Source organism: Notamacropus eugenii, chromosome 3, assembly GCF_028372415.1.
Source record: "Notamacropus eugenii isolate mMacEug1 chromosome 3, mMacEug1.pri_v2, whole genome shotgun sequence".
Classification (NCBI taxonomy): Eukaryota; Metazoa; Chordata; class Mammalia; order Diprotodontia; family Macropodidae; genus Notamacropus; species Notamacropus eugenii.
In genome coordinates, this window is record NC_092874.1 from 206,276,452 (window position 1) to 206,301,932 (window position 25,481).

Genomic DNA, 25,481 nt, shown 5'->3' on the forward strand with positions numbered 1-25,481 from the left:
GCCACCCACTAGCCTCTATCTGTGATTTCTTCCCAATCCCCCTTAATTCTAATGCCTTCTTTCTGTTGATTCTCACTTATCCTGTACATAGCTTGTTGTACATAGTTGTTTGTATGTTGTCTTCTCCGTTAGACTGTGAGTTCCTTGAGGGCAAACTGTCTTTGGCCTTTCTTTGTGTCCTCAGAACTTAGTACAGCCCCTGACACATAGTCAGTGCTTAACAAATGTTTACTGACTAATTTATTGACCAGCCCCAGGTCATTTCTATGCAGGAGACAATTTTTTTAAGCAAATTTTTCAAAAATGATTTCTATTGCTTAAAAAAACTTAAAAATTCAGAACTTGGAGCGCCGGTGTCAGAGTATAAATGCCAGCTCAGCCACTTACCTCATATGACTTGACAAAATCAAACTAAAAATTAAATTTAACTAAATTTTTAATTTGATTACTAAATTATTTAATTAAAATGAGTCGTGCAACCTTTGTGGGGTATCTTCATCCATAAAAGAAGGGACTGAACTAAATGGTCACTGTGACTGCTCCAGTGCATTCCAGTTCAATAGCTACAATCTCATGATCAAAAACAAATATACTAAAATACTAAAATCAACTATTGAAATAACTTGAATAAATGAATAAGCCTTTATTAAGTATACAAAGTAGTGTGCTAAGTGCAGGGGGATACAGCTAGGAAAACAAGACAGTCTCTGCTCTCATAGTGCTCATATTCTAATGGGGAGAACAATACATATGAAGACTTTCAGCTGAAAATCACATGAAGTTGTATGGACCTTGGGGTGTAGGGGTAAGCAAATGACCATGTCTTCTGTTTCTTGCATCATCATATCCCCCTCCCCCACCCAGAGAGTTATCCAGTATACAAATGCTGGTTTTTTTAGAGAAGAGAAAAAAAAATCAGGACAATTGATCAATACATTGAAAAAGCCCAAAAACACATGCAGTGTGTAACAGCTGTGGACCTCGATGCTTCTGCTGATAAAATCATTCTGATGTGTAGCCATTCAAGAATACCAATGACTGGTGACAAAAAGTTTCCTTTCTGGGTCTTTGGTAGCTCTGGCTATAGCACCTGTAGGAGGGGTTGCCATACTGCATCTCCACAGGGGTTGCTTCCCAAGATGACTGGCACAGAAGCAAAGCTATCCCCAAGGCTTGGGTTAAGGGTCCTGGAGAATATCTAGCAGAGTCTGAGAAGAGATGGTGGTCCTGGTAGTGAAAGTGGTTTGACATGGTGTGACTTTTGTCTCTTCTTCAGGATGCCTGGCTGCTTCATCCAGGCTGACTTGTCTGCCTTGTATGTAGCAGTTGGTTGGTGGTTGGTGGGGATGGTTGGCCATTTCTATACAGGAGTTGCTTTTTCATAAGATGATTGTGAGGGCTAGTCCAGAAACAGGACTAATGGACTAATGACCTGGGGAGGGGGAGGTGAAGATCGCTCCCAGGGTTCCTCAGCTCATCTGTCTATAGGTAGTGGTTGATTAGAAGTTAATGCTCATGGTGGTGCAAAAAGTGGGATCCTTCACAATGATTTCTCCTTTCATCAATGACTCTGGGAACTGAGCTGAAAGCAAATCTAGTAGTTTGGGGGTAGGGACAATGCTATTTCCAAGATTCTTGGGCTCAAGGTCCTGAACCCATCAGTGTCTAAGAGGAGACAGTAGTTGAGGTGGTAGGTGGGGTGGTGATTTGGCCTGATGGTACCTATTACCTCACATAACTCTCTTAGGGTGTCTTGCTGCTTCCACCAGGTTGGCTTCCTTGTCCTGTACGGGACAGGGAATAACTGAGAAGGACAAAAATAGCAGTGAAATGCTTTAAATGAAGCCAGCCTTCTTACAGAAAACAAGTTTATGGCCTGTTGGGTCACCCTAGCAGGTCTAGATTACAAACTTTATAAGAATAAAGGTGATATTTTGTGCTACTCTCATAGCTTGTAGTTGCTTCTCAATTGTATTTGTTTGTATTTAGTCTGTTTATATTTACTCTGAGTATGAGTATATGTATGTATATATATATACGTGTGTGTATATATACATATATATGTATATGTATATATATATTCTTTGACTCTCCTGCTTGAATGTAGTAAAAGAGGAATTGGTTCATTCTTTGTCTTTGTACACCTAAGATGATAAGAGGATCATAATAAATGCATGTTGATTGATAATGATTGATTGAAGAAAAGGAGGGAAGGAGGAAAAGAAGAAAGGAAGAAAGGGGAGAAGGAATGATTATTCACACTATTGTGGGACCATCACAAGTAAAAGACCTTGTGGCTGACAACATCCATCAGTAGAGCTGATTTTGGCAATCTTAAGAATGCATTGTGGAGGAAAGACACGCTATTAATAGCCAGATCTAAGGAAATGAATTAGTTTATAATCAGTAGTGTTCTTTTAATGAGTGTGCCAAGGTGAGCCAGTGGAGGAAGAGCAAATAGGTGGAAGTAAGAAGGGCAGGAGTCACTGAAGTTGAGGACTTTGTACAGGGCTTGGAGGATCATATATTGAATGACTTGATGTGTCAGCTTTAGGAATTACTGATTAATTCTAAACTTGGGCCAACAAAGCTGTGATGAGCAAGATGAACCTCATTCTAAATTGTATTGAGCCCAATTGACTGGGAAAACAGTTGTTTTTGTATCTGGAGTGTTATTAAGGACTGGACTTAGTGGGTCTAGAGGGTAGATTCTGAGTTCTTCAGTCTGCCAGTCAATAAATAAGTATCTGGTGCCCACAGTTACATAGTTTTGTAATAAGCACCAAGGGTACATAATAATGAATAAATGCATATTTTCCCTCAAGGGAATTACAGTCTTAAGAAGAGAAGCAAAGAAATGCCTTTAAAATATGAAGCTATAGTAAATAATACAGTACATTGAATGGAAGGGTTAGGTTAGAGAATGGATAATACTCAGCAGGTGAAACTTCCTGAAGCAATAACCTCAAATGACAATGTAAATGATGACAGAAGGGCCATATTCAGTCCTTGAGCAAGGATCCATTGTATTTACTTCCTGTAGAATGTGAGTTGAAAAGAATCTTAAGGATAATTTAGACCAACCAGTTTAGAGATGAGGAAACTAAAGTCTTCAGTCTGCTTAAAATTTTCAGATCAAGATTATGAGGTGATAAACCCCATGGCTCATCAGATTTGCAGTTTAGATGCATATTTTGGCATTCAAGGTGATGACACTGATAGCCCTATGGAGTCACAGGTAGTCTTGAACAATGGGCTTCACACTTAAGAGTTAATGGTTGTTCACATATTCTGTAGATCAATAATAAAGAATGCTCACTTCACTGACCTGCCATTTCTAGCTGTAGCAAACAAATAATAATAATACACACACATTATATAAATATATATGTATATATGTGTATATGTGAATATATGTATATATTTATCATATATACATATACCTATGTATACATATATATATTCATTTTATGGCTAACCTTCTGGAAAAATAGCAGACAAAACAGCATTTGGCCTGACAAATACTTCCTTATAAGAAGAGATAAGGATAACAGAGATAATCTGCATAAAAATTCTGAAATAATTTTGTATGACCTTCGGGTTTTTTCTAGTAGAAGACTGAAACTGATATATCTAATAAACCTGGAAATTCCTAACTCAAATGGACAATACGACACAGAGCCCAAACTACTTCCTAAATACTTTCTGCCTCTCTTCTACTTTCTTTATGCCATGGGGTGTCCTGTATGAGAAATAGCAAGAAAGCCAGTATGGCTAGATCACAGACTGTATGGAGGAATGTAATGTGTGAGAAAAGTGGAAAGGCAGAAAGAGACCAAGTTGTGAAAAGCTTTAAATGCTGAACAAAAGAGTTTGTATTTGATCCTTGAGGTTGTAGGAACCACTGGACCTTACTGAATAGGAGAAGGATGTGGTCAAACCGGTGTAAGAAAAACATTTTGGCAGCTGAATGGAGAATAAATTAAAGTAGGGAGAGGTTTGACCCAGTAAGATCAATTAGAAGGCTATTAAAATAAACTAAGCAAGAGGTGATGAGGAACTGAACTCAGATGATGATGTTGTAAGGGGAAAGAAGGGATTAGATGCAAGAGATGTCATGGAGGCAGAAATGACATGTTTTGGCAAATGACTGGATATGTAGGATGAGGGAGAGTCAGGAGTCGAAGATGATATGCATGTTACAAATCTTGCTCATGGTGCCTTCGATGGAAATAGGGAAGTTTAGAATGGGAGTGGGTTTGGGGTGGAGGAGGGGGAGATAATGATTTCTATTTCAGACATGCTGAGCTTAAGATGCCTAGAGACATACAGTTTGAAATGTATAATAGACAGCTGGTAATGTAGTACTAGAGCTCAGGAGATAAACATGGACTGGAAATATAGATCTGGGAGTCATCTGCATAGAAATGATCATTGAACCCATGGGAGCTAATGAGATTACCAAAAGATGGTAGCTAGGAAAGGAAAGGAAGGGAAAAGGAGAAGAGCAGAGGAAAGGAAAACAGAAAAGAGAAGAGGACAGGGGAAGAGAAGGGAGGAATGAGGAGAGGAGAGAAAAAGAGAAGAGATGAAAGAACCTTAGAGTAAAACCACAATTAGGAAATGTGACATGGATGACAAACGAAAACTTGAAATTTCAGATGGATTTGTTTGAGAATGGGCAGCTCCTTCTCCCAGAGTAACTTCACCCTGATCAGAATGACCTGTCCTTTTTTTCCCACCTTCTCCTCTCCCTCTACCCTATTTCCTACTAAATTCAATTTGCCCAGGAATCAGAATTCTTGGTCACTTCTTTGGTAATAGCAATCCACATTGCCCTTTAGAGCTGAATACAATATGACATACCGGAACAAATCATCTCATTAAAGCATTACTTCAAAATTCCAAAAGATCTATGATATCTTTGGTGTAGCTAATGGCCCTCTCCACACCTCAGTAGACAGTCTTTATGAATTACTGTGGCCCAAAAAAATTCCAACGCCTGATGGCCAGTCTTCTACTAATAGGACCCTCTGGGATTAATTAGGTTGGTGCTCAATAACAGACATTGCTGGGTCTGTATTGAAAGACTTTATAGTTTGATAAAAGCTTTCAGAGGTTGTAATTCACTATCTTAGTTTTTATGAACCCAGGGTCACCTTCATAACAGAAGAAGGTATCAAAATATGATTTCAGAGAAGGTTTTCATTAAACTGGTGATCATACTAACTGGCCTTATGTTTAACCTTTTCAACTTTTCCAAAGCACCTTCTCATCTAGATATCATTTGAGCCCCAACACAACCAGCAAGAATTCATTAAGCACAACTGTGTGCCATGAACTGTGCTAGGTACTGGAGACACAAAACTGTTTCTGTTTCAGTAAAGTGAAATAGTCCCTGCCCTCAAGGCGCTTATATTCTATCTACTGATAAGGTATATATTTTCTTTGGATTGACCAATATCTTAGTTAAGTTCTGAAGGACATGAGAAAAGTTTCTAGTGTCCAAGAAATTTTTTCTCAAAAATTCAAATGAATCCTTGATGTCATCAATTTGGGATCTCCCTGTAAGTGTAAATCAGAGCCCATCCTTGCCTCCCCACCCTTTGCCACTTTTGTATACATCCTCCACTAAGTTCATCACAGGCTTTCCTCAATTTCATTTGACATTGTGAGTACACCAGTGGAATACTCTGCTATTTACCTGCCATCTCTGATGAGTGGTCAGCCCAGCCTATTTTCCTTTCATACATTTCTTTGATGACATACTTTTTCACTGTCATTTTTGAAAACTACTCATGGAGCAATGGTGACAAAGACATAAATCCGGTCTTTTTGCTTTTTACTGATCTCTTCCAGTAAACTGATATACCTTAATGTCATCATCATAAACCATGGGTAGGGTAAACTTGGAGAATGCTGCAAGCATTTAAGAACCTAATACAACAAAGGGAAGGGTTGGTGAATCCACCAACAGATGATAATCTAATACATTTGAATAACTTGAATAAAGTTTCCACCTATGAGCACCCGACAAAACCTTGAATAATTGAAATCATTTTGGTTCATGGACCTCATTTACAAGTCTATACAATCAGTGGAGAGATAGCAATTCCTCTGCTTACTGGCCATCCAGTTCTCTTGCACGTAGATACAGTTATAGAATCATAATAATGTATACAATAAATCTGGTGTCAAACTATAAGCCATACTGATCACTATTATACAGCCCTATCCATTGTTGTGATTAAATATTTGCACTGTTTGCAGGAAACTGATTCATGCATTTGTGGAGCATTGAGTAAGAGTTGATCCTCTGTGTTCCATTTGCCATGGGCATGTCACAGATGTCAAAATGACTTGGAGTTTTAAAATGTCAAATAGTTCTTTTAACTCTTAGTTTAGAGGAGGGGCGGTGAAAGGAAGAGACATTTTGGCAGAGACTTATTTTAATAGCCGTTGAAAAGTTCAAAGCAATTAACAAATGTGCTCTATATTCCATCCCTCTCAAGGGAGATGGAGAAGAATGTGTCATTTGCCTCTTCCATTGGTGTCTGGCTTGGGATGACTTCCTACATGGTAGACAGGGTGGGAACTCTAAGTCCTAGAGTCATTCAGTACCCTTTGAATATCTCAGGATAAATATGCTTATGGGATCATTCTTTTTAACTTCAGTTGATCAAAAAACATTTATTAAGGGCTCACTGTATGCCAGGTAAGTGTGATAAGTGTGGTAGGCACTGAGGATACAAAGCAAAGAAGAATATTTCTCACCTCTGAACACCAATTAATGTAACTAACAAAATAGTCTACCACCTGATACCTTTATCAGATGAGAATGCCTCTTTGATTGCCTTCTAGGATCAAATGTATAAAAGAGTTGTGAACAACTCCAAGATTCTTTTGAATCAACTACTCAATCAAAGATGTAAACTAGGTTCAAGCAGTGAAGTACTTCAAGAGTCACTGGATAAAGTCAGATGATGAAATATTTGGGGACTGGGTGAAGGAATTAGACACACTTGTGTGCCTATGTATATCAGAGAAAAGCAAATGCTTCATAATGGAAGCTTTGAGAGGGGTTTGAACAGTCAATCCTTTCCCCAATAACAGAAAGCAGCAGGAAGGAAGGACAGTGATCCTAGAGGGAATGTTACACTTCTACTCTACCTCCCCTTATCCCAGTCATGGATCATAGTATCAGAAAGACTGAGATAACTACTGGACAAACCAAGAAAAGGCAGCTTCAGAGGAGCTTTTCTGAGTGGAGAGACTAGCAGCACCAGGACTCTACAAGATTCCCTAGCAAAAAAAACTTCAAAGTCCTCCAGAGAACTTCATGAGGACTCTGGAAAGGGAGAAAAGGACTCCCATCCATCCTAGAACCCCTTTGCCACATTATTTTCTAAGCTTGAGCCCACCTTCCCTTGAACTGTACCTGTGGAAAATTGTGTCCTAAACTTTCAGTAGGATAATTTGGTACCAACTGTTCTTATAATACCATCAATAAATATTCTTGTTTGAGAGCAAATTAACTCTAGATGGCTAATGATGGTGGCACTCTGGTAGAACACGAGTGACAGTACTTAAATTTGTTGTTTTAATCCTTTGGAGCTACCCCTAGAAACTGGAGGGGAGCAATAGTCAGCCGCTCTCTGAGGACACAACCTCCAAGAGCTAGTTAGGGTTTGTAGAGTGAGCCCAGAGAAAGTGCTTCATAAAGAAAAGCCAAAAATATCCCTGATTTCAAGAAGCCTCATTCTAATGGCAGAGGGTACATGCAAATAACTAGGAATATATAAAATATAAGCAGAGTAAATGGAAGGTAATCTCAGAGGAAGAGGTACTAACTGCAGGGGAAACTGGGAAAGGTCTCATTCAGAAGATAAAATTTGGACTGAGTCCTGAAGGAAGCCAGGGCACTAAGAGGCATTGGTGAGGAGGACAATGAATCCAGGCATGGAGGATAGTCAGTACAGAGATATGGAACAAGGTGACAGATTGAGTGTGCTGTGCAAGGAATCTCAAGTAGGGCCAGAGTAGCTGGATCACAGAGTATGGAGAGAGGAGTAAAGACTAGAAATATAGGAAAGGGCCAGCATAAGAAAATCTTTAAATGACAACTAGAGGACTTTTCATTTGATCCTGGAGGTTATAGAGAACCACTGGAGTGTACTGAGTAGGAGAGTGACATTGATAGACCTGCACTTTTAGGAAAATCACTTTCACAGATGAATGGAAAATGGATTGGAGTGGGGAGAGGCTTGAGGCAGGGAGACCAATTAAAAGGCTATTATAACAGGGCAGGGAAAGGTTATGAGGGCCTGAATGGGAATGGAGACTGTAGGAGGGGGAAGAAGGGGATGTATATGAAAGATGTCGTGACTTTAGAAATGACAAGATGTGGTAGTGGATTCAGTATGTAGATGGAGTGAGAGTGAGGAGCTAAGGATGAAAAAGAAGTTGGAAGTCTGGGTGACTGGGAGGATGGTAGTGCTTCGACAGAAACAGGAAAGGAAGAACACAAAGCAGTACGGTGAACATTTCTCCCCTGCCCCGGGCAAACAAACAAATAATAACACCCCCCTCCCCCCAAAAAAACAACCCTCCTAACAGATGGAGAAAGTGTGCCAGACCAAATCTTGAAGAGGACATCCAGAAAAAGTTATAGTGAGCCTCTCCCCCCTCCTACTTTCCCTATTACCATAAAGAACAAAACCGTCTTCCCAGTCCCCTAGGGACAACCTAGGATTTATCCTCAACCTCTCACTATGTCTCACCTCCAATATCCAATACATTGCCATAACCTGGCAATTTCACCTTTGTGATATCTCTCAAATATGCCACCTTCTCTCCTCTGACACTTTGGTTCTTATCACTAATCACCTCGATTATCACAATCATCTGATCTCCAATCTCTTCCCACTCCAGTCCATCCTCCATTCAGCTACCAAAGTGATTTTCCTAAAGTTCAGGTCTGACCATGTCATTCCTCTACTCAGTAAGCTATAGTGGCTCTCCATCACCTCCAGGATCAAAGTACAGTGTTATGTTTAACACTCAGAACCTTTCCTCCTTTCCAGTATTCTGGTACTTCTCCAGTATATTTATTCTTATACTTTATACTTCTAACCTAGTGAGCTGGTCTCCTGGCTTTCCACCAACAAGACGCTCCATCTCTTGGCACTGGGCATTTTCTCTGACTATCCTTCATGTCTGGAATACTCCTCCTCTTTAATTCTGCTACTGGCTACCCTGTCTTCAGTTAAGTCCCAATTAAAATCCTATCTTTTACAAGGAGGCTTTTCCTACAAGAATGCTTTTCCAACCCCTCCTAATTCTAATGGCTTTACTCTATGGATTACTTCCTATTTAACCTCTATATAGTTTGCTTTGTATATATTGGTTTGCACGTTGTCTCCTCCACCAGGCTATAAGCTCTTGAGGGCAGGGACTATCTTTGAATTCTTTATATCCCAATTGTTTAGCACAGTGCCTGGCACATAGTACGTACTCAATACATCTTTATTGAGTGTTGTTGAGTAATCTGTCCGACAGAAGCAGGCATAGGGGGACAGGCAGAGAGGTCTGCAGGACATGGGACAGGGACATGCTGGAAGCATGCTGATCTCAGGATACCGTGACACCCAGGAGAAGCTGTGCCCCAGGACTAGAGGAAGTCTCATCACATGACCCATACTAGGGCACTGCAGTGGGGAGAGGTGCCATTTGGAAGCTTTATCATCCTCTACTCAGTTCTGAGTCACAGATCCAGGCATACTGAGAAGTGGACCTATGCCAGGGGGTAGCACCCTGAGTAGGGAGCCCCTGGGTGGTGTACTGAGAAAGGAACAGCAGTGTGACTCAGAAGCAAGTATGGCTCACACTCCAGGAGCAAAGAAGGGTCTCAGTCTCAGCATATAGCTCAGGCTAAGAATAACTAGGGCAGGAATCCCAGACCAAAGGAGAGCCTGTAATTCTCTCATGTCCCTCTGAACTAATAGAGCTTTCTAGCTGGCTGATGCAGACTGAGTCCAGTGTCAGTTCTGCAAGTTCCTCACCTCGGTTTGGATGTGGACAACAACAAAATGTTGTTGAATAAAAAATACATTTTACCCAACTTGTCCCTGAGATCTTCTAATCACACAGTAGTCAATAACCCAAAAAAGCAGCGATTGGACTAGCCTAGACCTTATCTCCAAAAATGTGGCAGAGTCCAGTTGTAACATCATCTGAAAGTCAGGAAGTAGGCTAGAAGAATGAGCAAAAAGGAAGAAAAAAATCCCACCACAAAGACCTATTATGATATTGGGAAAGCTCAAGACACCAACTCAGAAGAGACTGACTCCAAAACATCTACATGGAAAGCCTCAGAGAAAAACACCCCCTTGAGCTCAAACTCAGCTAGAATATCTGGAAGTAAAGCAAGAGTTTAAAAAAAAAGAGAAAAGGGGGAAAGAATAAACATTTATATAGTGCCTACTATGTATTAGACACTGTGCTAAATGCTTTACAAACATTATCTCATTTGATCCTCATAGCAACCCTATGCTTGAGGAAAGTTAGAAAAGAAATGAGAATTATGGAAGAAAGAACTGGAAAGGGAATTAACAACTTGTCATAAGAGGTACAAAACTTTACTCAAGCAACAAACTCCCTGAAAACTAGAATGGCTCAAATAGATCCATTATATTTGAATAGAAGTCAATGACTCCATGAGACAATAAGAAATGTTAAAGTAAAATCAAACTACCAGGAAAAAATAGAAGAAAATAAAACAGTAATTCATTGCAAAAATAACTGACAGAAAATAAATCAAGGAGAAAAAAATTAAAAATCCCTGGACTATCTGATGTCACAACCAAAAAAAAAAAAAAAGAGCTTAGACATCCTATTTCAAGAAATCTTAAAAAAAAAAACTTCCCAGATCTCTTAGAAGCAGAGGGCAAAATAAAATTAGAAATAAGTCCTATCAGTCATCTCCTGAAAAAAAACCCAAAATGAAAATTTCCAAGAACATCATAGCCCAAATCCAGAGTTTTGGGGTCAAAGAAAAAAATACTGAATATAGTTAGAAAGAAAGAATTCAACTATCTGACATTTGTCAGAGTTGTACGATACAGCAATTGCCACTATAAAGGAGCAGAGAAATTGTAATAAAATATTCTAGGAAGGAAAGGATATAGGTTTACAGGCAAGAATAACTTAGCTAACAAAACTGAACATAATTCTACAGAGGAAAAAAATGGATTTTTAATGAAATAGAGGGCTGCCAAGCATTCATGATGAAGATATCAAAACTGCATAGAAATGTGGGAGTTCAGATATAAGAGTTAAAAGAAACATTAAAAAGAAAGAGACTAACAAGGACACACTACTTATATTCAAATATTGTAAGATGAGACACATGTTCCCTCTGAACCCTATCATCATCAAAGGTTATAGAGAGAGTCTAATTAGGCAAGGCCTAGGAATGGTTTTGCTGTATGTTGATTATCTTAAATGAAGAATGAAAAGAGAGGGGAAGATGAATACACTGGGGAGAAAGTATGGGGAAATTATCTCACACAATCAAAGCGTACAAGTTTACATCTATACAAACAAGGAGGAAGTGAAGGCGTGGGGTGCAGCTGAAATTTCAACCTCACTCTCATTGAATTCATCAAAGGAGTGAAGAACATAAAATAATTTAATTCTTAAAAAAAGGAGTGAAGAACACACAGAAACATACACAGAGTTGGGTACAGAAATACATTTTACTCATCAGAGAAATAGAAGAAAAAGGAGAGAGGGGGAGTGTTTAAAGGGAGGGTAGATTTTTTTTTTAAATTAGTCCTAAGGAAAATGAACTCAAAGGATATATAAAAATATGTATAACTCTTTTTGAAGTGACAAAGAATGGGAATCTGTGGGGCTGCCCATAAAATGGGGAATGAATGAATGAGTTGTGATATATAAATGTGATGGCATTCTATTGTACTATAAGAAATTACATATGAGACAATTTCAGAGAAGTCTCCAGAAAACTTGTATGAACTGATGCAGAGTGAATGGAATCAGGAGAATTTATACAATGACAATGATATGGTAAAGACAAACAACTTTGAAAGAACTGGGAACTCTGATCAGTGTGAGAATTACCAGAATAGGGAAAATATAAGGGGGATGGGTGGGATAGTGTGCTTTTGTGTTCATCCTTTGTTGCCAAAGAAGACCATGCCATGAGAGAAATGATGACATGACTTGCACTTGACTTTGCTTTAAGTGAGGGAGGGCTGTGCAGGTCACCAACCTCACTTTCTCCTCCTGAGCCATCTGAATCCAGTGACTAGATATTCATCAGGATGACTGGAGATGACCCACAATGCACTGGGAGACCTTGGTCCCTTTAGGCCAAGGTCTATTTAGGTACTCACTTAGGGTGAGGTAATGGCATTCATTGAATAGGCCTGTTTAAGAAGTATCCAGGGGAAGGCTCCTTTAATGAGGCAAAGAAAAAGAAATACATCAGGCTGGAAGGGAAACAGCAACAGTTACTATTGATAATCACTCTGAAGCCACGAGGGTCCAGAAGAGAGCCCTTAGATAGGGGCCTACTGAGGCTGGTGACATTGCACAGCCCTCCCTCACTTAAAACAAAGCCAAGTGCAAGTCATGTTATCATTTCTCTGATGGCATGATCTTTTTCAGCAATGAAGGACAAACACAAGAATCTATGAGTAGGGGCAGCTGCCTGAATGGGGACCCAGCTAGCTGGGTAATGCAGCTTCTCCTCTCCTGTCTGTCTCCCATTCTCCTTCCTTCTCCTATCCAAAGGAAGGTAAATTTGGATGGCCAGAAGATGCCCAGTTAACTTTGGTTTTACTGGCTAGATTCCTTTTCTTTCCCTTCCCTTCCCAAAACCTTAAAGCTACTACACTCTGAAGCTCATACATTGGTAGTATGCTTACCATTGAGGAATGAGTCCAGGTAGAGAATCAGTGGTTAAATAACTTATCTGGAAGAAGTGATGTGTAGAAAGTGGTAAGTGAAGTTAGTGATGGAGTCAGGATACCTGGCTTGAATCTTCATAAAGCCATACTTGGCATGGGATAAATTCAATTTTGTCCCGAGGACACTGATGTGGGGTGTGGGACAAGCCTACTTCCCACAGTGATCAGTCACCTTGCATAAATACATGTTCCTCCACCAGCCCACACCATGGGTGGTATGTGGCCTTGATGCTAGCATATCACCAGGTTCTTATACTCAATGGTGCTGCTCTCCTAAGTGACTAAACCACAATTCCAGTTAAAAAAAATTCTAGTCATCTCTCTAAGCCTTGCATCTAACACCCTGAATCAGTGTGGTGTACTGGGAAAAGTGCTGAGTTGGTATTGAGAGGAATGGAGTTCAAAATGCCAATGTTGGCATTTTGATAAGTCACTAAACTAAATTTCTAAATCTGTAAAATGAGTGTTTGACTAGATGACTTAAGAGGCTTCTTCTAGCTCTAAATCATGATCCTATGATCCTGTGACCCTGGACTCATCCTGCAACTTTCCTCAGCTTCAGTTTCTTCATCTGTAAAATGGGGAAAATAAATACTCCATACACTTCCCAACTCCTGGAGTTGTTATACAGGTGCATTTAAACTTGAAAGTGCTCTGTAAATAAGGACTTTTATTATCTCCTTCTTCTAGGGTTCTTCTAGAGTCTAGAGAGACTATATCTCTCACCACATTTTGCAGAAAACCTTTATATTACAGAGGATGGTGGAGAGGACGAATGTGTAAAATCCCTTTTCACTAGAGATAATATGATGACTTTCACATAGAACATATGATCAAATGAGATAATATTTGTAAAGTACATAGCATGGTTCCTGATACATATTATGCATCTGATAAATGTTTGGTCCCTCCCCTCACCCTTTTGCCCTATGTCCATAACTCGCCCAGCATAGAGTAACCTCCCATAGCTCTGGACCCTTTTGCTCCCAATCTTCCACTGGACAAATTCAAGGAGATCAAATTAGGCTTTCAATGTTTTGTTCAATGACCCACTTAGGGTAGACAGAAGTGGCTCATTTCACATTCCCAAGAAACCCAACTACCATAGAGAAAAATTAAACAGGTAGAATAGTTCCTGTGCAGACTTTCAATACAAGATCTTATTCACATTCAGTGACAAGATGTTTGTAGTTTTGTTAGAACGATGCCTTAATTAGAACCTATAAATTTCAGCTATAAAAGTTGGAAATATACCTGTAGGACTGCAATACCAAAGGGAAAGTACACTCTCATCTTCCTCTCTGCAGGGTTTTAGAGTTTCAGGAGGTATTACCCCTCCTTGCCTCTCTATCACAAAGCTGCATTACCTTCAGGAGGATTAGTCAATGGGTAATTTGCCAGACTGATTAGCAAATCCTGCAGATTCATCAGACCCATGAGAGGTAATATTAGAGTGATGAAGCATAACATGTCTGACTTCCTTTCAAATTGTGGTGGTTCCAGCCTGGCCATGGTACCCTGCTTGTAATTTATTCTTCAGTCAGTTTGGTCCAAAGTGAAGTTGCAATTACCATTACTGCTCCCAGGAAGGGAATTTTATGGGATAAGAAAACAACTGTGAGTTCTACTGGTGCTGTATGACTTTGTGTCATGGAGTACTACAGCAGCTAAAGAATTAAAGTTGAAGGTCACCAAGAGGGCAGTGAAAAGGAACATGGTGGGTATGAGAAATCTGTAAACCATTATTTACCAAGAGTTGTGCAAGCATAAAGGATGCCACCAGAGAAATTCATAACTAGAAAAGTATAGAAGGGACCCTATCACTTCCAAGATTAAATATAAAAGGTTTAGCATTCAAAGTCTTTCTTAACCTAGACCTCCCCCATCCTTCTGTTATTCTTACACTTCAATTTCCTTCTCTTCCTCCCTCCCCATTCTTCATTCCATTGACACAGGTCTCTGTGCTATCCCTTGAACAAATATAGTGAGGGTGTAGAGAGGATAACTGATGGAAAGCCCACACACTCTATTGGTATCCATGTAATATAAATAGATCAAGAACGAGGCTCTCGGCCCCTTAGGTAGATCTTGATGAAGGCTTTATAAGAAAACATGTACCAGAGCTGTGTAGGATGAGCAGGCCTATATGGATTGTGACTACCACATCAGAGAAACAAAGGAATCCTCTAGATGAGAAGTATTATAGCTAGTTCTGCAGATATTCTCAGTAAATAGATATTATCGTTTTGGTGTATACGTGCTGTCTCCTAAATTTCTGTTGGTTTTTTTTTTAAATCTCTGTTCTTAAATGATATGGGCATTATTTCAACTCTGTTTAAAGGTTGATTATTGCCAGTTTTCTATATGCATACTTTATATTCCAATAGGTAATACAGCATAGTATCACAGAATTTAGAATTAGAAGGGATCATAGAAAATACTTAGTCCAATCCCCTCATTTTAGAGATGAACAGTTGAGACCTGGAGAGGTCAAACTTGTCCCAGGTCATAGAGCTAGCATGTGATGGTGCTAGGATTCAAATTCAGGAGTCCTGATTCCTAATCCAACACTTTTCCCTATACTATGTTGTCTCTATTTGAGATGACATGAGACACAATGTCAAGCTCATTTCCCTTATTACTTCCTGAATCAGCCATAGAGAAGAACAAAGTCAAAGCCATCTTGATGCTTAGTTCATATCTTGCACATGGTTAAACCTTTTATCATAGGCTAAAAATTCTCCAACTTCTTCCATCTGAGGTCTTCCTACTTAAGTAAGGTTCAGAGTTTGATGCCTCATTTCTTAAGATTCCAAGTAGCTAAGACTTAAAAGATGACACTACAAAAAGACTTAGACTTTACAAATTATGATTCATAGCACAACTGTTAATGTGTTTCATTCAGCAAATATTTATTGTGAATATACACATATACATATACACAATATGCTTTCACAATATGTGCTAGGCTTAGACAAAGAGCCCACACCCGAGGCTCAAAACCTACATGTCAGCCTTGACTTGTCACTGTCTCTTATCCCCCATATCCAATCTATTGCCAAGACCTGTTGATTTCACCTTTGCAACTTCTCTCAAATATTCCCCTTCTCTTCTCTGACATTAGCATGGTGCAACCCCTCATTTCCTTACACCTGGACTATTGCAACAGCCTACTGGTTGGACAGCCTACCACATGTCTGTCCTTATTCCAATCCATCCTTCATTCAGTCACTAGTGATTTTCCTAAAGCACAGGTCTGACCATATCAGCCCCATACTTAAGAAACTCCAGTGGCTCCCTATCACTTCCAAGATTAAATATAAAATGTTTAGCATTCAAAGTTCTTCATTCTTTTATTAAGAATTCTATTATTCTTACACTTGATTTCCTTCTCTTCTTCCCCTGACCCCAATTCTTTGTTCCATTGACAATGGTCTCCTTTCTATTCCTTGAACAAAAACCTCCATCTCTCATCCCCAGGTATTTTCTATTTGTCCATGCCTGAAACACTCTCCTTCCTCATCTCTACCTCCTGGCTTCTCTGGCTTCCTGCTAAAATTCTTATATTTGAAATCCCTGCCATTGGGGAAGTGGAGGCTAGTTGGTCATTAGACCTTGAGAGTTCTGAATTTCGGTAGGGTTAAAGCAATCAAGTGTCCACACACAGTCCAGCACCAATATGGTGAGCCCCTGAGAACAGAGTGGCATCACGCTTCCTAAAGAGTCCAGGTTGGAAACTGAGCGGGTCAAAGCATCCACACTAATCAGCAATGGAATCAGTCTGTGAGTTGCGACTATACTTCCAGACTGCATGAGTCTTTTAAAGATTGATATGAGGGTACTTTTGGTGCTGCCTGTCCTGGATACCTGAATTGCTGGTAATAGATCTGGATCGCAAGTATAAGACTTATAGACAAATAACTTTACCAAGGAATGTTGACAGAGCTCGTTTCATTGTGTGTTTAAAAACCCTAAGAAAAATAATTTCATGGGACAATTATCATCTCATTTTGCAGTGCACATGATAAGTCAAACAAAAAGACTACCAATAAAATCATTGCAGCTTAGATATTAATATCTGCTCTAGGAGATGAAGAGTTCGAAGTAGAGAAAGTCTACAGAGAACTGGGCATGATCCCACAAACCAAGTTCAGGTGACAATTTGCAAAGGTCTGAAGGGAAGGTAACTAGAATTATCTGAGACTATTTCTGTCCTTCCTAATTAGCTAGACTAATCCTGCTCAAGAAGTTTCTTGGGGAAGGGACCCAAGCCTCTAAAGACATTAAAGAGATCTGAACAACAGCTTTTGGAATATAAAAATATTGGGGCAAAAGAAATTCTTTCGGAAGAGAAGGAAAAAGGCAACATAATTTAAAAGAATATGATTTCTATGTAAGCCAAAATCTCTGACCTTGAAGATAGAACGCACAGGAACAACTTAAGGATCACAGGTCCTCCAGAAGAACCTGACCCCCCAAAACCAAAAACTTAAAAATGTAAGAAATCATTCAAGAAAATTGCCCCGAATTTCTTAATATAGAAAACAAAGCACCAAACAAAATTCTTTAAATGCCAAGACACATAGTGGAATTCAAACAACAAATTCTGCCAGCAGCCAGGGAAAAAGATCTTCAATTCTAAAAGAAGAAGAAATTCAAATAACACAAGACTATTCTATACTCAGTAGAAACTACACAAGGGAATGAAACAGTACGTGCCAAAAATCAAAGCTCACGATACAAAACTAAATAACCTGCCCTACAAACTTGAGCTTAATCAGAAACAACCACAACCACAACAAATGGGTGTTTAATAAGAGAAGGCATGTGTGACCTCCTTCTTCCCCCACATTTCCCCCCAAAAAAACCTACACATGAACAGAATATCCAACTGGCAAATATCCAAAAAAATAGAAATACAAGACAGGTAAATAAGTAGAATTACCAAGGAAAGATAAGTAATCAAATAAATTGCCCCTTATTTAGAGAATTGTTGTTTTTTAAAGCTACTGACCTAAAGTTTTTGGTTTTCTTAAATAACATCCACAAAAAGGAATCACCAGAAGATACAAGAACACATGATGGGGTAATGATATGAAAGCAGAAAGGAGAGAAGTAAAGGTAGAAGTTGATCAGATCAGAGGTACCATGTACTGAACCCCAACCTCTTTAAGGGCCAATCTAGGTATTTTGTGAACCACAGTTGCAGAATGGGAGAGTGCATAAATGTGGAGGGGGTGTTGGAGATGGTCCATCTTCAGCAGATCCATGAATGAATAGCAAAAAGATACTTATACCTATACTTTTATACTCTCAGCAAAAAGAGGGGCTGCCAGAGAATGGAAGAGCTACAGAAAGGAGGTCTTGAAACTGCGTCTCTTGACACCCATTCGTGGGTTCTTTCTATTGTAAGCATGATGGCTTTGAAGGGGTTTCTTTAGAGATAACAATCATCCTCAGTATGAGTTTGAGCAGGTGAAATGTTAGTGACAAGTGATGGTATTTGCCACAGCAGACTAGAACCCTTTGTCAGCCTGAGATTCCAGGAGTCTGTGTTAATTCCAAGGGAGCCAGGCCCTCCCAAGCTAAGAGTTTTAAAGAGCTTGACAATTCTAAACAAATTGTCTTCCCCAGAAAAAAGCAACCAGAAAGTCATGCACTGATCCCAAGTGACCTGCTTTTCTTTGAGTGGTTTTTGCAATGAGAGTGTCTGGAGCTATATCCTGCTCTCAATATCTGGATACCTTGGCTGGTTGTGTTTAGAGTAAGCTTATCGCTCCTCCTCAAATAACTCACATGCTTAAGATACCTCAGAATCTATGCTCATTCTTTCCCAAATCACAGTGATTCCTCCCTCTTCCATCTTAGGTGAATACCCTGCCTCTCTGTCTGGTCCCTTCCTTACTTCAAATCAGGAAGCTGTTATCCTCTTGATATTTCTGGTACATGGCAGTTGCTATCACAGATGACAACCTGATAAATTATCAGGCTATAATATAGTATTCTGGAGTGCTGGATAGGTGGGGAGTCGTCTAGTCAAGTCTACTTTGAACTCTACCACTGGCCTCTTTTCCTTGGTATCTCCATGAGCATAATTGGATTAACAGTCACTGTGGCTCCATGATGTAATGGAATGAGTGCTAGACTTGGAGGACCTGGGTGAAAATCCTGGCTCCAGCATGAACTAGCTGCGTGACAAGAGACACATCATTTACCGTCTCTGAGTCCCATTCTCTTTATCTTTAAAACGGGGATGATAATACTGGCCTTCAGTTCCAATCTCCTTTACAGCCAACAAAATTGAGGCCCAGGGAAACTCGGAAAATGTGTAAGGACTGGAGTCATAATTAGGCTTGGGGAGTAAGTAGTAGAACTAGAATTCGGAGTCAGGTCCTTCACCTCCAGATCCAGAGCTTTTTGCACTGGACCCTCAAGAAATAGCAAAAGCTGTGCTGTATATAGTGCTTTCTGGTTTAACCAGCTCTTTGCATGTTTCTCATTTGGTCCTCACCTACCCCATTGTAGCAGGTGCTATTATTACCCCAAGGTCACTCAGGAAATGAACAGCAGAGTTAGTACTCTAACTCAGTTCCTCTGACTCCCAACCTGACTCCTGAAGCAGCATAATACAAGTGCCTTAGATAACAGCATCTCAATAGAACATCAAGTATAGCAAAGTGTGGCTCACTTAAGCAAATGGGGAAAGTTCAAAGGCGCTCAGTTTGGATACAGAGCTTTTCTGCTGACTTCTCAAGTGCCAGCAACAGCATGGGATCATCGAAGAGAAATCACTCTTACTCAAAGCTCAAGGTGTCACAGCCTTACACATAATAATGACTAAAAATTGATCTAATCACATAGGAACTCCACGTATTTACTCAAGTACGTGCACATTCCCCTGGTGATGAAAACTGTCCTTTCTGATTTGAGAACAAAAAGTAGGTGATGTGGTCTATGGATGCAGGAAACTAAAAACGAAAAATATACTTATTATTTGAGGCTCTCAGGCTTCTAGGCAATGTATTGCACTGATTAATCCTCACAGGAACCCAGCAAGACTGGTACATTAACCCTAATTTTCAGACAGGCAAAGTGAGTCTTAAGTGTTTACTCACAGCATCCAAAAGAACTGTTGAGCAAAGCTGTTCACCAAGTCATGAACAAGCTATTGCTGGTAAGGGAGAGCCCAGCTTGGGGGAATGGAGCAAGAATTCTTTATTTGTGCGATGGGGGACGAAACTTCCTGTTAGAGATTATCTAGGGACATACCCAGCAAGAGGCCAAGAAGACTTCAGCCAACAGGGGATAGGGAAGGTCAAAAATGTGCGCCCTTTCCTTGGACATTAGAGTTTGGGATCATAGGATTTAGGATTGGAAGGGGCCTTAAAGATCATCAGTTTCAGTGTTTTCATTTTTCTTATGAGGAAACCAAACCTCTGAAAGGTGAAGTCATTTGTCCAAGGTCACATGGATGACCCAGGATTTGACCTTCAAATATCTTTTCCATGCTCTAAATAACTTGCTGCACTAGTTTGGGCAAAATGTTTCATAGTTTCACAAATTTAGAGCTGGAAGGGATATAGAGTTCCATATTACTATTATTAGTTTCTTGAGATGATAAATGAAGTAATTAGCTAAGGAAAATACAATATGCAGAGGTGAGAATTCTGCATCAGGAGACCTCAGCATCATGACAGTGGAAAGAGTTTGATTTGTGATGAGAGACTCTGACTTTAATTCCTCACCTACTTTTTGTGAAACCATGAGCAAGTTCATTCAGGATCCTAGGTATGTTTCCCTACCTTTAAAATGAAGAGATTGAACCAAATGAGTTCTGTGATCCTTTCCACATATAGAATCCCTCCTCTCCCATATCCCTCTTACATTTGATGATTCTCACTTATTTCATTTGAGAAGCAATGTGGCTCTGTGGAAAGACTACCCAGGAAATGGAAAATTAGAAGTTCCAGTCCTAAAATGGTTACTGATTAATTAACCTTTGACAATTCATATAATTTTCCCCTAGTAGTAATAAATGGGCTAGTATTCTATTGTTGAGGACCTGTGTTTATTAATCAATCACCAAATATAGTGGAGTGGCATTTGACTTGGAAACAGGCAACCCAGTTTCAAACTGTAGCTCCAGTGTGTAATTTTTCTGAGCTTTGGTCTCCTAATATGTAAAAAGATAATTAATAGTAATAATTATCCTACCTAACTCACAAGGCTGTTCTGAAGAAAGGGCTATTTAATTGTTATTTACTGAACCTCTACTACTTCTGGAAGGATAAGACATGCTCCCTCCCTTGAAAGAGCTTGTTTTGGGGGGGTGGGGTTGGGGGGGGTGGAGCCAAGATGGTGGAATAACAGCGTGGACTTTCTGGAGTACTCCCACCAAGCCCAGCCAAATGCCTGTAAAAAATGGCTCTAAACAAATCCTGGAGCTGCAGAACCCACAGAATGATGGAGTGAAGCAATTCTCCAGCCCAAGACAACCTGGAAGGTCGCTGGGAAGTGTCTATTGTGCCACCCTAGGAGCAGAGCGCAGTCCAATGTGGGCCACAAGTGCAGACAGCAGACCTGAGAAGACCTTGTGGGGACTAAGTCTCTCACACTTGTGGTAGTTTCCAGACTTCATGATCCAAAATGCTGAGGATACATTGGAAGGACAGTGGAAAAAGCCTGTGGGAGCAGTGCAGGAGAGTGGAGTAGTCTAGCCCCAGCCCCAGGGTGGCAGAGTGGGGAGGGCATAGAGGAACCTACAGCAGCCACAGCAGCAGCAGGGGCAGCTGCAGCCACTGTTTCTGGAACTCTAGGCCCACAGATTGTGGGGGGATCAAGCAGCTGACAGTACACCTTCCACCTCCACTGAAAGCAGAGAGCTACCTTGACAAAGAGCTCAAAAGTCAAGTAAATGGCTGAGGAAATGAGCAAAAACCAGAAAAAAAATCAGACCACAGAATCTTACTTTGGTGACAAGGAAGACCAAAACATGCCAACAAAAAAGTCAAAGCTCCTCCATCCAAAGCCTCCAAGAAAAATATGAATTTGGTCTCAGGCCATAGAAGAGCTCAAAAAGGATTTTGAAAATAAAGTAAGAGAAGTAGAACAAAACTTAGGAAATGAGAGTGGTACAAGAAAATCATGAAAAATGAGTCAACTGCTTGCTAAAGGAGACCCAAAAAAATGCTGAAGAAAATAACACTTTAAAGAATAGTCTAACCCAAATGGCAAAAGAGATCTAAAAAGCCAATGAGGAGAAGAATGTCTTAAGAAGCAGAATTTGCCAGATGGAAGAGGAGATCCAAAAGTTCACTGAAGAAAACAATTTCATAAAGATTAGAATGGAGCAGATGGAAGCTAATGACTATGAAAAATCAAGAAATTATAAAACAAAATCAAAGGAATGAAAAAATAGCAGACAATGTGAAATATCTCATTTGAAAAACAACTGACTTGGAAAATAGATCCAGGAGAAACAATTTAAAAATTGTGGGACTACCTGAAAACCTGGATCAAAAAAGAGCCTAGACATCACCTTTCATGAAATTATCAAGGAAAACTGCCTTGATATTCTAGAACAAGAGGGTAAAATAAATATTGAAAAAATCCACTGATCACCTCTTGAAAGAGATCCTAAAATGAAAACTCCTAAGAATATTGTAGCCAAATTTCCCAGGTCAAGGAGAAAATATTACTAGTAGTTAGAAAGAAACAATTCTAGTACGTAGAAATACAATCAGGATAACATAAGACTTAGCAGCTTCTACATTAAAGGATTGAAAGGCTTGGAATATGATATTCCAGAATTCAAAGGAGCTAGGATTAAAACCAAGAATTCACCTACCCAGCAAAACTGAGTATAATACTTCAGGGGGAAAATGATCATTCAATGAAATAGAGGACTTTCAGGCATTTTTGATAAAAAGACAAGAGCTGAATAGATAATTTGACTTTCAAGCACAAGAATCAAGAGAAGCATGAAAAGGTAAACAGGAAAGAAATCATAAAGGACTTACTAAAGTTCAACTGTTCATATTCTTAGATGGAAAGATAATATTTGTAACTCTTCAGACTTTTCTCAGAGTTTAGGTAGTTGGAGGGATTATATACATGTAGACAGAGGGTACACGGTGTGTTGAATAAGAAGGGATATCTAAAAAAATACAGTTAAGGGGTGAGAGAGGAATATATTGGGAGGAGAAAGGGGGAAATGGAAATAGGGCAAATTATCTCTCATAAAAGAGGCAAGAAAAAGCTTTTTCAATGAAGGAGAGAAGGGGGAAAGTGAGAGGGAAAAAATGAGGCTTACTCTAATCACATTTGGCTTAAGGAAGGAATAAAATGCACACTCAATTTGGTATGAAAATCTATACCAAATCTTACACTACAGGAAAGTAGGGGAGAAGGGGATAAATGGGGGCTGGGGGATGATAGAAGGGAAGGCAAATGGGAGGAGGGGATAACTAGAAGTAAACAATTTTGGGGAGGGACAAGGTCAAAAGAGAAAATAGAATAAATGGGGGCAGGGTAGAATGGAGGGCAATATAGTTAATCTTACACAACATGACTTTTATGGAAGTCTTTTGCATAACTACACACATGTCATCTATATTGAATTGTTTGCTTTCTCAGTGGGGATGGGTGGAGGGGGAGGAAGGGAGAGAAGTCGGAACTCAAAGTTTTAAAAATGAATGTTAAAAATTGTTTTTACATGCAACTGGGTAATGGGGTATCGAAATCTATCTTACCCTACAAGAAAATAGAGGAGATGGGGATAAAAGAAGGGAGGAGTGTGATAGAAGGGAGGGCAAATTGCTGGAAGGGGTAACCAGAATGCACAGTGTCTTGAGGTGGAGGAGGGGAGAGATGGGGAGAAAATTTGGAACTCATACTCTTGTGAAAATGAATGTTGAAAACTAAAATTAAATAAATAATTTTTTTAAAAAAGAGCTTTTTTCTTTAAATTAGTTTATTTAATTTTAGTTTTCAACATTCACTTCCATAAGCTTTTGAATTTTAAATTTTCTCTACTTCTCTCCTCTTCCCCCTCCCCAAGACAGTGTGCAATCTGATAAAAGCTCTACATGTACATTCATATTGAACAGATTTTCACATTAGTCATGTTGTAAAGAAGAATTAGAATGAATGGGAGAAACCACAAGAAAGAAGAAACAAAACAGAACAAAAAGAGACAGCAAATGGTATGCTCCGCTCTGCATTCTTTCTCTGGATGTGGACAGCATTTTCCATCATGAGCCTTTTGGAGTTGTTTTAGATCCTTGTATTGAGCTGAAAAGAGCTCAGTCTATCAAAGTTAGTCATCAAACAACATGGCTGTTACTGTCTACAGTGCTCTCTTGTTTCTGTTCATTTCACTCAGCATCATATGAGTCTTTCCAGATTTTTTTAAAGTCTTCCTGCTCGTCATTTTTTATAGCACAATAGTATTCTATTACATTCTTATACCACTACTTGTTTAGCCATGAATCCCCTCAATGTCCATTCCTTGGCCACCACAAAAAGAACTGCTATAAATATTTTGTACTTGAGGGTCCTTTTTTTCAGAGCTTGTTGTTGTTCAGTTTTTTCTTTGTTGTGTCTAACTCTTCGTGACCCCAGTGAGGGTTTTCTTGGCAAAGACACTGGTGTGCCTTGCCATTTCCATCTTCACCTCATTTTACAGATGAGGAAACCAAGGCAAACAAGAGTAAGTGACTTGCCCAAGGTCACATAACTAGTAAATGTCTGAGACCAGATTTGAACTCAGGAAAATCAATCTTCCTGGCACTCTATCCACTGTACCACTTAGCTGTCTCTTGAATGAGCTCACATGTCTAATAATGTGCCTAGCTTATTAATGGCGCTCATTAGACATGGACGGATGGTATACAAAACTAAAATAATTGTGCTTAAATATAAAACATTAGGAAAGAGAAAAATGAGTCTTCACAGGCTGGTACAGTGGAAAGAATGTTTAATTAAAAGTCACTGGGCCTGGGTTCAAATACAGACTCTGCCACTTACTATTTTTTTATCTTGAGAAAGTGCTTTAACTTCACAGGGCCTCAGTTTCCTCATCTGTAAGATGAGATGGTTGCTCCAGACAACCTCTAATGGCCCCTCCAGTTCTCAATCAATGATCCTATGATTGGGCTAGCTTAGTGATATAGGGGATAGAGTGCTGGGCCAGGAGTCAAGAAAACCTGCATTCAAATCTGGTCTCAGACAATTACTCAGAACAAGTCAGTTAACATGATTGCCTCAGTTTCCTCAATTATAAAATGGAGATAATAATAATGGATAGTGATTGTGAGGATCAAATGAGAACATTTGTAACAAACGTAGCACAGTGCCTGGCATGTGGTAGGCACTATGTAAACTCGTATTCCCTTCTCTTCTCCTGTCCTATGACCTCTGCTCTCATGCCTTTATTCTAATGTCTTATCATGGTGTAAAAGTGGTCCTTACATTCTCAAAGGCTATGTT

The 25,481-nt window shown here is 39.6% G+C and overlaps 1 protein-coding gene across 5 annotated transcripts in view; it reads left to right on the plus strand.

The window, feature by feature from the left end:
* Positions 1-25,481, plus strand: part of CACNA1C (calcium voltage-gated channel subunit alpha1 C) — a 1,037,023-nt gene that overhangs the window by 683,655 nt on the left and 327,887 nt on the right. The gene's annotated exons all lie outside the window — the stretch shown is intronic.